Below are 13756 nucleotides of genomic sequence, written 5' to 3'. Positions count from 1 at the left end.
TTCTCAGACAAGGTGACATTTGGACAATGGCTTAAATGACATGAGGAAGTAAAAAATAGAGGTGGCTTGACAGTGTTCAGCATCAGGACTCTGAGGTTTGACTACAGTGGCTCAGACCCCAGAGCTGCCACACACAGGCACGTACACGACACCTTGGAGCCCTTGGAGCCTTGGGTTCTTCCACGGTAAACCTGAGACACCTTGTAAGTTTGTTGAGAGGATGAAATGAGTTTATATATTTCCCAGTGCAGGTAATACAGGGTGCTTGGGACCTTGTGAGCACTCAGTAAACATTAGCTGTTGTTATTGTTTCAGAAATAGCCGTCCAGGTAGAGGTAACAGCAAGTCACCCTCAGATGGAATGAGGTTGCTGGGGAGGAGAAGCCAGGGTGGGGCTGGCAGGAAATGGGAGCTAAGCGAACAAGGAGAAACATGGTAGGGAATGAGGTCTGAAAGGGAGGCGGCGGCCAGCTCACTCCCATCAGTAAGTCCCAACTCTGGCTCTAAATTAAGATCACCTTCGAATGAACTCAATCAGAATCTTTGAGAATAAAGGTCAGGATTTAGATTCTGAAGTTCAGCCAAAGTGGAAAATTACTGATGTGGGCTTTGTATGCTGAAGAAAAGAGCTTGACTTTTATTCCAGGAGCAAAGTCAAACCATTGGAATGTCTGTGGTGTCCTGCCCACTTCCGTCTTCAATCTCATTTCTGCATATCAAATTCTTAACTATTTTTCAAGGAAGTCACATTCTCTTAAATTAGAAAAGACCTATAAAAGTCTCTCTTTCCCCCAACGCTTTTTCTTTACCTCCTGATAACACTGACTTCATAGACAGTGTTGGGCTGTATACATGCCTTTCATTCCCCACTAGAAGACAAATTATTTAGCAGCAGAAACCATGTATCCTTAAACAGTATCTTGTATATTAAGATACAAAGAAGTATTTTTAAAGAATGAATTCAAGAGCTTTGCATAGAAACAATTGTTTAGGCTGAAAGCTGATGTTATACCAAAGCCCTTATTGTTTTTGCAAATCAGTTCACTCAAGAAAGATCCAAATGCTATGCACTGAAAAACAAAAAAGACCAAAGATAGTTTCATCAGGTTACACTTAGTTGTTGAAATTGGAAATTCATAGAATGTCATGATGCAATCAGGGACAGAAATACAAAATAAGAATATAAATTGCCTGTTCTAAATGTGATTTCCTCCAGCACATTGAATGAAATAACACAGAATCAAAGTTCTAGGTTTCATACCATAACGGTACCTAAGGGTAATGGATCCCGTTTTGGAGTAATTTTAAAAGTATCAGGAAAAATCTTAGGAAAATGGGATCTCTGAATTTAGACTGATTTAAGACAGAATTGTTTGAAGGCTTATAAATTGTGCGTTCTATTTCATCAATAAATCTGCACCTAATGCACAATTTATATTTATTTAGCAAATATTGTCTTAATTTCATGGCTATGATGGACATCTGGTTTGTCACAAGTTCACAAGCGGAGGACTATTGAAGGGGAAAGAAGGCAAAATGACTTTCTGAGCCTTTTAAAATGTTTTGCAATGTAATAAAGAAGAAAATATTAGGTTGTCTGTCTCACAAATAGACGTGAACTCCATATGGAACAGAAGCAGTTACTGCATGGAAACTTACCTTGAAGAGCAGTCTACAAACAAAATAAAAGTTAAAAATGGCCTTCTAAGTTCAGAGCTGGAAGAGCATTTAAATGTCTAGCCAACTCTAGTTCACAATGTGATATATAGTTCTCTTGGGTAGAAACTGTCAAACTGAGTTAGTGTCAATGAAAGAAAATGGGAGATGGACTTTCAGACGTTCTCAGGCAGCTATAAAGAAAAATACAGTCAAAAGAGCTTTTATCCACTGAGCTTTTCAAATAACCACTCAGTGGGATGGACATAGTGCTTGGAAGAGAAGGCTCATAGGAATACGCAGACAACTTGATATCTATCATCATTTTTAAAAGTGAATCCAGGCAATTGCTTCTGTCTTTTTACTTTAAAAGAGCAAACAGGTGCTAAAGATAATATAATCACTTGATTCACACAGTCACATAGCTGGTGAAGTGAATTTAGAATAGATGCTCTCTTTCTTTTAAATAGAAAGGTTTTAAATAACTAACTCTCTGCATCAACCAACTGATGCTTTTCATTCCCTTTTAATACATATGGTCCAATGTTGACAAATGACCTCTGACCTTCTAAATTTCACCTTCTACCACAAATGGCCCTTAAGTTGGTAGCAGGGCATTCAAGATAATCGATGGGGTCTTTTTAACTTTTTTCCTCTGGACATACAGCAAAACCTAGACTTACTGTGGTGAAATGCAAACATAAAAGTTAGACTCACATTTTTTTTTAAAGTTCAACTTTTATGCAAACTATACTTGTAAACACTGTTCATTGGTAACCCTAACACCTTCCATTTACCAAATTCAGGCATTTATACGATATCTGACAGTTAAATATTTTGGACTATCTCATTTTGGATGGTCCTCTGACCAACAACTTAATTTCAGATCACCACCATCTTTGACAATAAAGTGGGTCTATGCTATTATTTGAATGTTTGTCTTGCTTATCGACTATTCTAAAGCATTTGCTCTTACACTTTGTAAACAATAGAGTGGAAAACAAAAACAAAAGTGTTGATACTTATAAGAAGTATACTCTCAAAAATTTAACAAGGATGAATCAGATTAAGCCGGTCATCTGCCTCAATAAGTCCATTCATCTGGCCTTGTTAGCCAATCATGAGTACAACTGTGAAAGTAGAAGTCAAAATGTAAGACATATATGCAATGAAAATACATCGTCAAAGCTTGTATCTTAAAACTTCCAGGTATAATTAGAGATTTTATCTACCTTTTTATTGTCTAGAGAGTTGAGTTAATTAAACCCCTCCATTTAGAATATAATATCAATAAAATCTGTATAGGCCTTTTTTTAATTATTTTTTTTCCTCTTCAACTTAGAGATATTTTTCTGTGAGTTGATGAGAGACAAATGCTTTGTCTACTTCTATGAAACTAGCTATTTACTATTTGTAATAATTCCTGGGTAATTTAAACTGCTACAGATAGGCAATTTGAAAATATAAGCTCCAAATATATATAAATGTTAAGGTTAGCAGCATATGAGGTCTTAAGGTATGAAACTACTGAATATCTGTAGTATAGAAGAAATGTCCCCGATTGGTTCCAAAAAGGGACATTTTAAAATAGAGGGTGAAAAAGAGGTATTTGATATTAATTCAGTTGTGGCTCTAATGAAAAATCTGCATAACTCTAAGTAAACTTAAACCAAACATGAATGTACTAGTAAGATTTAATTATATACTGAGCACAGAGTCAAATAGAAATTCTCAAATTGAGGAATTGTCTAATTCAGGAAAGCGAAGGGAAAGATGAGTATCAGAAATATTAATCTGTGATTTTAGAGTCTTGGAATTTTTAAGACAGGAAACCTGAGTAAATCACTACACTTGGTCAACACTTGCCTTCAGAGTCGTTCTACTAAAATCCCCAGCATCAAAAAAATGTAAACGCCCCTCTTTTCTGCCCTGTTCTTCGTCTTGCTTCTTCCTTCTCCACCATTCACTCTTCAAAATGGACATTGAAACCTCATAAATAGGAACCAGAAGCCAGCAGAAAAGAAACTAGTCATTCAAAGCGAAAATGTGTCAAGAGAGACGGTTTGAGTACAATCCAGATGGCAACGTGCCATGAGATGCTAACAGAACTACTTATTTTCAGCAGAGAGCAAGAACAGGCAGTGTTTACAATGATGTGTTAACATCTGTCTGTGACTGTCATCTCCATGGCACCAGAGCACACCACCCAAACAATGGAAATTTACAATAAAGGCAAGACTCTACAGTTTTAATAGGGAATTAGTATTTGAACTGGCAATGAATCATCCTATACATTTGACGAGTCCAATTAAAATATACCATAGCTCAGTGAATGATTTTCATACGAGGTTAGGCAGGCCAAAAAGGAAGACACCGAGGAATTTTTAACGTGGAGTTTGTCTAACCATGCACCTCCGGTGATGGCAGTGGAGACAAGTGGAAAAAGTGCTGCTTTGATGTCTTAGTTACTTAAATTTAATCCCAAATCCATCACTTATTTTCTTGGTGTTTCTGGATAAGTTATTTAACTTACGGTTTCACTGTTTAAATGAGAAGAAATATAGGCAACTCATTGTGAGAATAAATAAGATAATGAATATTGACTCAGCAGACTATTTACCTGCTGATGTGTACTCAACAAATGTTAGTTTTCTCTCTGTTTTCCTTATAACCTAGTCTCCATTACTTTAATCTAAAGTCATAATTGCTCATTCGTTGTAAAAGCAGGTTATTGAGGCTATAAACACAAATGGCTTTTTTCCTCCAGTCACTGCTTTTAGCCATATTCATTTGCATCCCCTTTCCCATCCCTACATGTCACCTCAGGCAGATTTTGTAACTTTCTGAATATATGTTTTTTATTGGAGTTTGGTCCATCCTAGTTCAATGCTTTCCTTTTTGCCATCTCTGGCTCTACTTATGAAATGGTCAACTCTCACTGCATCCTCAAGGACCTTGTAACTTTTAACCCCGGGTCACCATGATCAGGAGGATGGGCGGTGGGGGGACAGGCAAATGCCCTTCTGACAGGGGTCAGCGGCAGTCCTCCTGGGCTGGGTTGTTACTGCTTCTCTAGCCAATGCTGCCCAGCTGTCCGTGCCTCCATGGGGCAGACACCCTGCTGCTGGTCCCCTCCTTGCACACCCGTGTGAGGATCTTGGAAGGTGCACCACAGCCTCCTAGTGCACAGGTTCTGAAATGAGGAAGTTGGTTTAGTTTCCTGTTTCCTGTACCTTCCAGCTCCAGCCCCTGAAAGTCCACCCTGAGCCCATGGATAATAAGGTCCCCTTATGGTGTGAGAACACTAAAAAGACAGCTCCTCTCACCCCCCTCTGGAGGTACGCACTGACCCATGAGAAAGACACATTCTCGCCATGCCAAGCTGGCTGGCGTCTTCTGCTTCATTTCTCCTCCCTCTCAGTGGCCTGCCTTTTCTCTCCCAGATCACCTCTCCCCTGCTCAGGGGCCATCGAATAGAGGGGCGGGAGTGTTGCCTAAGCAGACATCCAACTGCAGCTGTGAATGCCAGGCTTCCCCTCCTTTCCCTTCTCACAGAGCAGCCCTCCATCGTTTAGATCCTATTAACCCTTCTGCGGTCAACAGGCATGGGGCCTGGGACAGGTGTGACCCTTAGCTGGGAAAGCAGGGACTCAGCTTTCACCACTGACACTGCACTGCCCAGGAGGCTGATGGATTCTTCCATACCTCTTCAGGCTTCTTTGAGAGGTAGGAGTCCTCAATGGCATGGGCTGATTCCCCAGGTGTCTGGTTGTCATGGTTGGTAGTTCTCTTTATAAATGTCAGAAGTGTGCTCTGACGGGTGTGGTTCAGTTGGTTGTGTGTCCTCCAGCAAAGCAAAAGGTCTCCAGTTCAATTTGAGTCAGGGCACACACCTGGGTTGCTAGCCGGGTCCCTGGTTGGGGGTGTGCGAGAGGCAACCAATCAATGTTTCTCTTTCACATTGATGTTTCTTTCCCTCTCTGTCTCCTTCCTTTCCTCTCTCTCTCTCAAAATAAATAAATAAATAAAATATTTAAACAAAACATAAACAAACAAACAAATAAATAGAATGTGCTGTTAGGTTTCAGCTGTGGTTATAGGTCACCAATTTTAGGGTAAAGGAAAAAGTGTCCATCAATGTCGACTTGCAATATCATCACAAATATAAAGTAAGTCAAAGAAAAGTCTGAGAAAATGAATTTGAATAAATAACAGAAGACACAAATATTGAGGGTATACATAATTTGCTTCTCCCTCTGTAGTGTGGCCACAGGCTTACTCCAACTAAACATAGTAACTGACCCAGTCTTCCTCACAAGCTTCCACCCAAGATGGTAGGAAAAGCTCAGCCTTCACGTTCCTCTCTAAGGGAGTGTTTGCTGTGTGTCTGCAAGGACACTCATGGGATCTTGAGAGAGCAGGGGGAGTGGATTCTTAGGCCGGCACAGTGTGCCTGGGGTCTTTGCCAGTCTTGAGTAGACAGTGGCCAACCTAAATTTTCTTCAGGTGCCCGTGCGTGAGTCCATCTCTGGGTGTTCTGATAGCATCTGGAGCTGAATCGGCAGCTGACTGACTAGAGAACTACTAGTGCTTAGCTCAGGCAAGCCACCTCTGCCTGCAGGCTCAGCCTTTACTTTGCTGTCCAGAGCGAGGCTCCCCCATATTCTCTACCAGGTGGCTCTGCCCTTACAGCTTTTGAGGCAAATTCATCTTACCACTGCCTGGGTGGGCGCCATGACAGGCCCAGTGGCCCACTACTCGGCATCTACCCACATGGGAACCACATAGGGTTAGAGGCGCCAATGAGAACCTTTATACCTGCCCATTCTATTCCATCCTCTTAATGAGGATACTGGTTTCTTTGTCTTCTGTGGGATGATTTTAAACCTACAGTGTGCTTTTTAAGGCAATTTTAAGTTTCCTTTGGAAATTTCCAATAGCACTTGGGTTAAGAGACTCAACTACCAGATATTTAGTTTAGTGAGATTGTTCAAAATGATCATTTCTCCAATGTAATTTACAGAAAAAAGAAGCTGGGTATTTACTGGGTAATTTCTAGTATGAATTTTGTAACATTATTTGTTGCTTCAATTTAATAGAAAATAAAATCTTACTGTAATGTAATAGGATTTTATTGACTTAATTTAAGAATGAGAAATATTGGGGCAAAAGTTTCAATAACAATAAAACTGGCAATTATGTTACCATTGTCTTGGGGGGTGGCTGTTACATAGGCACATATTATAGAATTCTATGGTACAGAGAATAGAAGGGACACTTAAAAGTAGTCACAATTACTGCAGAAAATAAACACTTCTCCATAACTGACAGAAATTTGCTCCTTTTTGGAAAAGACACATTAATATCATTTAGATTTTTTAAAGGCATGGCCTATAATTTAAGAGTTGAAAAAATATATAATTATATATAACTTCTGGGAAATGATATATTTGAGCTGAAAGTTGCTTTTTCCCAAGTATTCTATTATATATCATAAAAATTATTTTTAAATAAAACTAGTTTCATTATCTTCCCAGCCTCTTTAATTGACATTACTATGTAAACCCTATGATTTATAACTTTGAAAAGCCTCAAACCAATATTTCAGCATTGCAGCTGGAGTAGATTTTAAAAGTACTTATGCTTAGAACTATCTTCTAAAATATGCTTAGGTCGATGTAATTGTTTCTTTTAATGTTACTCAAAATTTTTAGGTTTGAATCAGTTTTGCTACTTTTTAAGAAAATAAAACCATCAGTTATAGATTTGTATGATGATAATATATGTTAAGCCAATCACATAAAAATGTCCCAGAAACTCTAGATTTTTTAAATATTCAGAACAATAAAATAATTTGTCCTTTAATTTGGATTACATTTTTTCACTCATGTATTAACTGGAGCTTTTCTTCCATATATCACAATATTTACTCCTTGTTATAAATAGTAATGTTCAATTCTTCTAAAAAATGATTATTAGCTGGAACAAAGCGGGGATTAATTCAAACAGAGTCTTAGGCCAGATCTATAGAACGAAAGTGTAGTGTAAACCAAAAGCAATTAGCAACAACTACCACACACTCACTTTTCACACATTTTCTAATATGCCTGTGGATAACTTTTCCAAAAGCAACAGCATCTACCTTCACAGTGTTTAAAATTAAATATTTTTTCAAAAGCAACTATACACATGAATAAATATGTTAATAGCTTAAAATATAAACAAATGCAGTAGACATTAGCTTTTGTTTATAGCACACATAGTTTCAGAGATGAGAATATTGCTACAATTTTTTACTTGTTTGCAATGGGCATAATTGAAGAAAGAAGAGTAGGTTGCTTCCATACCTTGCCTATTGTAAATAACGCTGCAATGAACATAGAGATGCATATGTCTTTTAGAATTTGTATTTTGAGCTTCTTCAGATAAATACCCACAGTGGAGTTGCTGGGCCTGATAGATAAATGCATAAAGATGTGGCACATATGCGCCATGGCATATTACTGAGCCATAATAAGAATGAAATCTTGCCATTTACAACCATGTGGATGGACCTAGAGACTATTATGCTAAGTGAAGTAATTCAGACAGAGAAAAACAAGTGCTATATGATTTCACTTATATGTGAAATAAAAAAAAATGCACAAAATAAATGAACAAACAAAACAGAAACAAACTCATAGGTACAGAGAACATTTTGATGGTTGCCAGATAGAAGGAAGGTTGGGGGAATGGGGGCTGTAAATGGGGAAGGTGTGCCAATTGCCAGTCATAAAAATAGTCTTGGGGATGTAAAGTACAGTATAGGGAATATAGTCAATAATATTGTGATTATTATGTATGGTGTCAGATGGGTTCCACACTTTTCAGGATGATCACTTTGTAAATTATGTAAGTGTCCAATCACTATGTTATACAACTGAAACTAGTGTAACATTGTATGTCAACTGTAATTGAAAATAAAAAATATTTTTAAAAATTAAAGAAGAGCCAGGTGCAAATAATATAGGAGCATTCAATTATAATACAGAGACATAAACATAGACTTTTCACATTACAGGAATCAGCAATTTCATACATTACTTTGTACATGGGATGCATGGTTTAGTCAAAATGATAAGATGGTGCTCTTCTAAAGAGCTCACTGGGAAAACCCAACTCAGAAAGTCATGGTGCACAGGTAAGTGTCCTGGTGCAAGTTTCTTGGTGGTTCTCCCATAAAACAGAGCCTTGCCCCAGGACTGTTTTCTAGTTTGAAGAAAGAGATACAGCCATCCACAGGCCAGAATTGCCATATCCAACGTGGATTGTTTTTAGACATTGTAATAGGTAAATCATCGGACTCATCCTAAAGAGATCTAGCAGGCTATTTAACATAAATAAATAGTGATGGTATCATTTTTGTCAAGGACATTGGATATAATCTTCAATTCATATAAACATTTTCCAATGAATCATTCTATCTTCTCATCAGTAAATTCATTATATTGTTAAATTTACTTTATCAGTGGATGAAGTACTCAGGTTTATGCTGTAAGCATGCTGTATGATGTCCACCAAATTCCCATGGCTTACAAAAACAATCATTTTTTTATTTATTCACATGCTGGTGGGTGATCAACTATTTGGCTGATCTCAGAGGATCTTGCTTTGTCTTTCCTGAGCCAGGCTAGATCACAGGCTTTAAAGTGGTGTGGGTCTTCATTTCAGGCACTAGGCTGAGGAAGAAAAGGCACCCTTGAATACCCATCTGTTGTGGCAAAGGTTCCAAGGGTACTGGCTGAAATTTGCCATTAAGGCAACGGTTTGGAACGTAGACATTCTCATTTTTGCCCAGTATTTCACTAGCAAAAGCTGGATTCATGTGGCCAGACCCAAAGTCAATGGGGTAAGAAAATAAGCTCCACTCACAGAGAAGCAACAGCATAGTAGGGGAGTGAGGAAGAATTAGAGATCCGTAGTATAATCTGACCCAGTAATGTAAATAAAGGGCCAGATAATAAAACTAGTGTCTGGTGATAATGTGGAAATACAGCTGTAACAAAATTACAATTGCAAAAGAAATCAGGATGTAGCAATTTAAACCACTTTAAAAGGATGACTGGAGCTCATCCCCAGCCTAAGAGGAGCTCTATACGATCCAGGCATCTCTTTCAGGCACTGATGTGGATGCTTCCCTGTCTCAGTCGCATACAACACTCTCTTCACCTTCATTTGGTTTAGTATTTTGACCAAACAACAGCTTTTCTTCTGGGTTTAGCTCTGGCCTCTGCTTCAGATATTCACTCAAATCAAACCGTTCACTCTTATTCAACTCCAGCCAGGTATGCCCAATTTCCAAGTTCTCACCATAGGCATTTGGCACTTGGCACCTAACAACCATGACTTCTGACTGTGTGTTCTCCCTTTAAATTAATGATCAAACTACTTATCATGAATGTTTATTCTCCATATATGAAAGTTATAAATCAATGAAAATAATTATGAGTTTAGTATTTAATAATACAAAAAGTAATTATATTTTATATATTTTATTTTTATTTAAAACAAAATAACAAATATTAAGCTGCTGAACTTTCTAAATACCAGATAAGTCATAAAATATGATAGAATAGGACAGTTCATACTTTTGTCCTTGCCTCTGTTGTTAAGATTTAAAATTACTTTTCACAAAATATTTATCTTTGTGTTTCATCTCTTGGTAACTCATTCAAATGAGGGCAGTATGAGCTTTCAAATAAATCTTAATCAACAGATACTAAATATTTGAGACAATGTCATAAAATTATTAAAGACATATATATCTTTTATTCCAAATTATTCCCAATCACATACATATAATCTCTCCAACTGAAAGTTTAGAAATTCCATACAAATTTAACAGATAAATTTAAATACTGCACTTTCTTATTTAGATGGTACTTAAACAAACCTTTGAAGTTTGACTTCGTTACTGGAACTATATTTTCAGATGAGCATCTGATGTAGAAGTCTCATTCTCATGAACTGCATCTTCATACCAATTTTGTTGTTGTTGAATCAGAGTCACTCATTTCAGAAACCAGTCAGTGATCAGCTAGCACGCCTTGGGCATTGTGTACTCTACAAAGTGGGAGCCAACAGTATAGGCAGGTCTCTGTCATAAAGATTATAGTTTATGGATAATATCAGCCAGGGATACAGAAAAAGACAAATCTAACATATGCATACACACGCGAGCGCACGCACACACACACCCCTTTGGGTAGTGTACTGTTATATGAAGAAAATAAACAAAGAAATTAAATTAAAAATTACCCCCAATATGTGTGCTACTTAAATTACAAAAGTCAGGGAAGGCATTTGAGCTGAAATCTAAAGAAGAAAGAGAGAAGTAATGTGGCTCTCCAGCCACCTGGAGATCTGCAGTGTCCAAGAGATACAGGGGGAAAGCGTAGGATGCTGATGCCCAGGGAGCAAGGGGGAGGGATGCGGTGGCTGGTGGGCTCAGTGTGGCGGACAGGGCCCAGGTCGTCGAAGGAGCTCTCACGCAGAGGATGGCTGTTTCCTCAGGTGGCACATGCAGACCAACAGAGAGGCAAGAAACGGGTATTTGAGAACCTGATTTCTAATAATCACTCTCTCATTCACTAACTATATAAGCTTGGCCAAACGAACCACTCTTATGGATCTCATTTTTCTCACCTGTAAAATGGAGGAGTCTAAACAGTAAAAGTGCTAATATAGACTTTAATAAGTTAAATTGCACAAAAATCTAATGATCTAGTATTAATTGACAACTAATAATGTTATATTAAACCTCTGTATTTTATGCTTAATCATACCAGAAATCTGTTACATCTTTCATCCTAAAACTATACTATGCATACCTTGTTACTAGCAAAGTGGTATCTTAGCAACAGAAAAATAAGCACTAAACTAATAATCTTAATATGCTCACACATAAATGGAAAAAGAAATGCTGGAGCTCAGAGAGAAACAAAAATTCTTTCACAAGATAACTAATAGAATAGAATTCAGAAATTCACTCATTCAACTATTTTTGTTAAATGCCTGCTAAATGCCAAACTCTGTGGTGATCACTGAGGATTTAGGGTCAATGTCCAGCGTAAGATAGGGGTTTAAGAGTTTAAAATGTAATAGATTTTTTTAATTGATGAAGAATCCTAATTAATAATTATACAAATGACAGTCTGGTTTCAATTGAAAATATTTCAATTGAAATATTAAAGAGTGCCAAAGCGGCTGCATTAGTCAGGGTTCTCCAGAAGAAGAAGAACAAGCAGCCGTGGCCCACCCACGGAATGGGAGACGATATGATTTATCCAGCCTCGCGATTTAAATGTTGACCTCACCCAACAGCAACCTCACAGACCAAATATCTGAGACCCCCATGACCCAGTCAAGTTAACACACAATATTAACTCTCACGGTGTCCAATTTTTGAGGCTGAAATAGTGAAGATAAGCAGTAATTTTGGCAGAAGAGAAGAACAAACTGTAACGATTTAAAAGATACTAGGAAGGTAGAGAGAAATGGGGGGAAGTGAAGTTGTATAGCAAGCATATCTTGACGCACATTAGCTGATGCTTAGCCACAGGTTTGGAAAAGGGATATATGTACAATGAACAGTATCAGTGCTAAATTAAAGCATCCCTGCCCGCCCAGATACTCCCACCATGGTCTTGACACAGGTGAGCATGTTTTGTTTTTTGCATGTTTTGGCTGTATATGTATATGTATTTGTGTGACTATGTGACTAGGGAAGAAGATGCTGAGAAAAAGTTTTTAAAAAAGCATGCAAGGACATTTACTAGGAAAACGCGCATGTACTCTGCTTTTGCTAGCTCCTTCTTCTTGGAGACAACGCTGCAGTTTCAAGGCAACTGGCAAACACATGGTTGTGAGCAAAATATTAATGACAACCTTGAGAAGTCATACAGTTCAACCTTTTGCCTTCAAGTATATTCCTAAGTCTTCCAGAAATGAGATTCATTTTATTTTTCAATTTCTCCAGGCAGGAACATTCCTGTGGCTAATTCATTACGAGAAATGTTCGATTTCCTCTCAAATACTGTCACAGAAAATACTAGTGCATAATGAAAGGTCTCCTGAGTACCTGGGTGCTCTGATAATGCAATTATTGTTATCATTAATGCTGTGGGCTGGGTCTTTGCTCTACCATCAACAGACATGAGCCGCGTGACAGGGCTTGCTGATTAGTTTCTTTGGACCTCAGTTCCTTAAATTGTAAAATGAAAGTTTGGATTAAAGAAAATCATTATGGAGTCTTCTGGTTTTATGTCTCTATGATTTCTATAGCTTTAATACTAGATTTTTTTCCTCCATCCAACCTCTCTCTCTTAAAAGGTACCATGCTGCCCTCATGTGGTCAGCATTAAAATAATACACAGTTACAGAAGTCACTAAATGCATTTTGCTTTGCTTTCATTAATAGCAAGTAAAATCCTCTATTTTAAATTAAAATTCATAAGTCATCTGTTAAAAAATCAATTTGAACCACCTATCCACTGAAAGTGTCGGGGTTTTACCCATTCCTAGTGATACAAAATTTTCATGTAGCAATAATAAAATGACTACTAATACCAGTTAACAATAATTTCCACTGAGTGCAAAGCACTATAGATATTTTACATATCCTGTCTCATTTGATTTTTCAAAGATAGGTTTGTTTTTTTAATATGTTATTCTCCAAATGTGAAAACTAAAACACAGTTGGGGAATGTTCTGGAACGTCACAATGACTACATGTGAAGGCCAATCCAAGCTGTCTGACTCCTCAGCCCAAACTCTTCCGCCAAGCTGCTCTCACTCATCATCTCCTAGCACTCACGTGTTTCAGGAGATATTTATGAGGAAATGGTCAAAGAATTTGTGAAAATGTAAAGAGAAAAAAATACATGAAAATTACACAACTGCAATATCTGAAATGAAAATGGGAGTTTAAAGAATGTTGCTTCTTATGAATTATGTCTCTTACTGCTAATACTGTTTTGTTTAATAATTATATATTCACAATTATTCAATTGTGACATGAATCAATAAAGAGAATAAATATCTTACACCAACCAATAAGTAA

This window comes from Pteronotus mesoamericanus, unplaced genomic scaffold (genome assembly GCF_021234165.1).
Source record: "Pteronotus mesoamericanus isolate MK-2021 breed Mesoamerican mustached bat unplaced genomic scaffold, CSHL_Meso_final contig_32, whole genome shotgun sequence".
NCBI classification, from domain to species: domain Eukaryota; kingdom Metazoa; phylum Chordata; class Mammalia; order Chiroptera; family Mormoopidae; genus Pteronotus; species Pteronotus mesoamericanus.
This window is presented reverse-complemented; position numbering follows the sequence as displayed.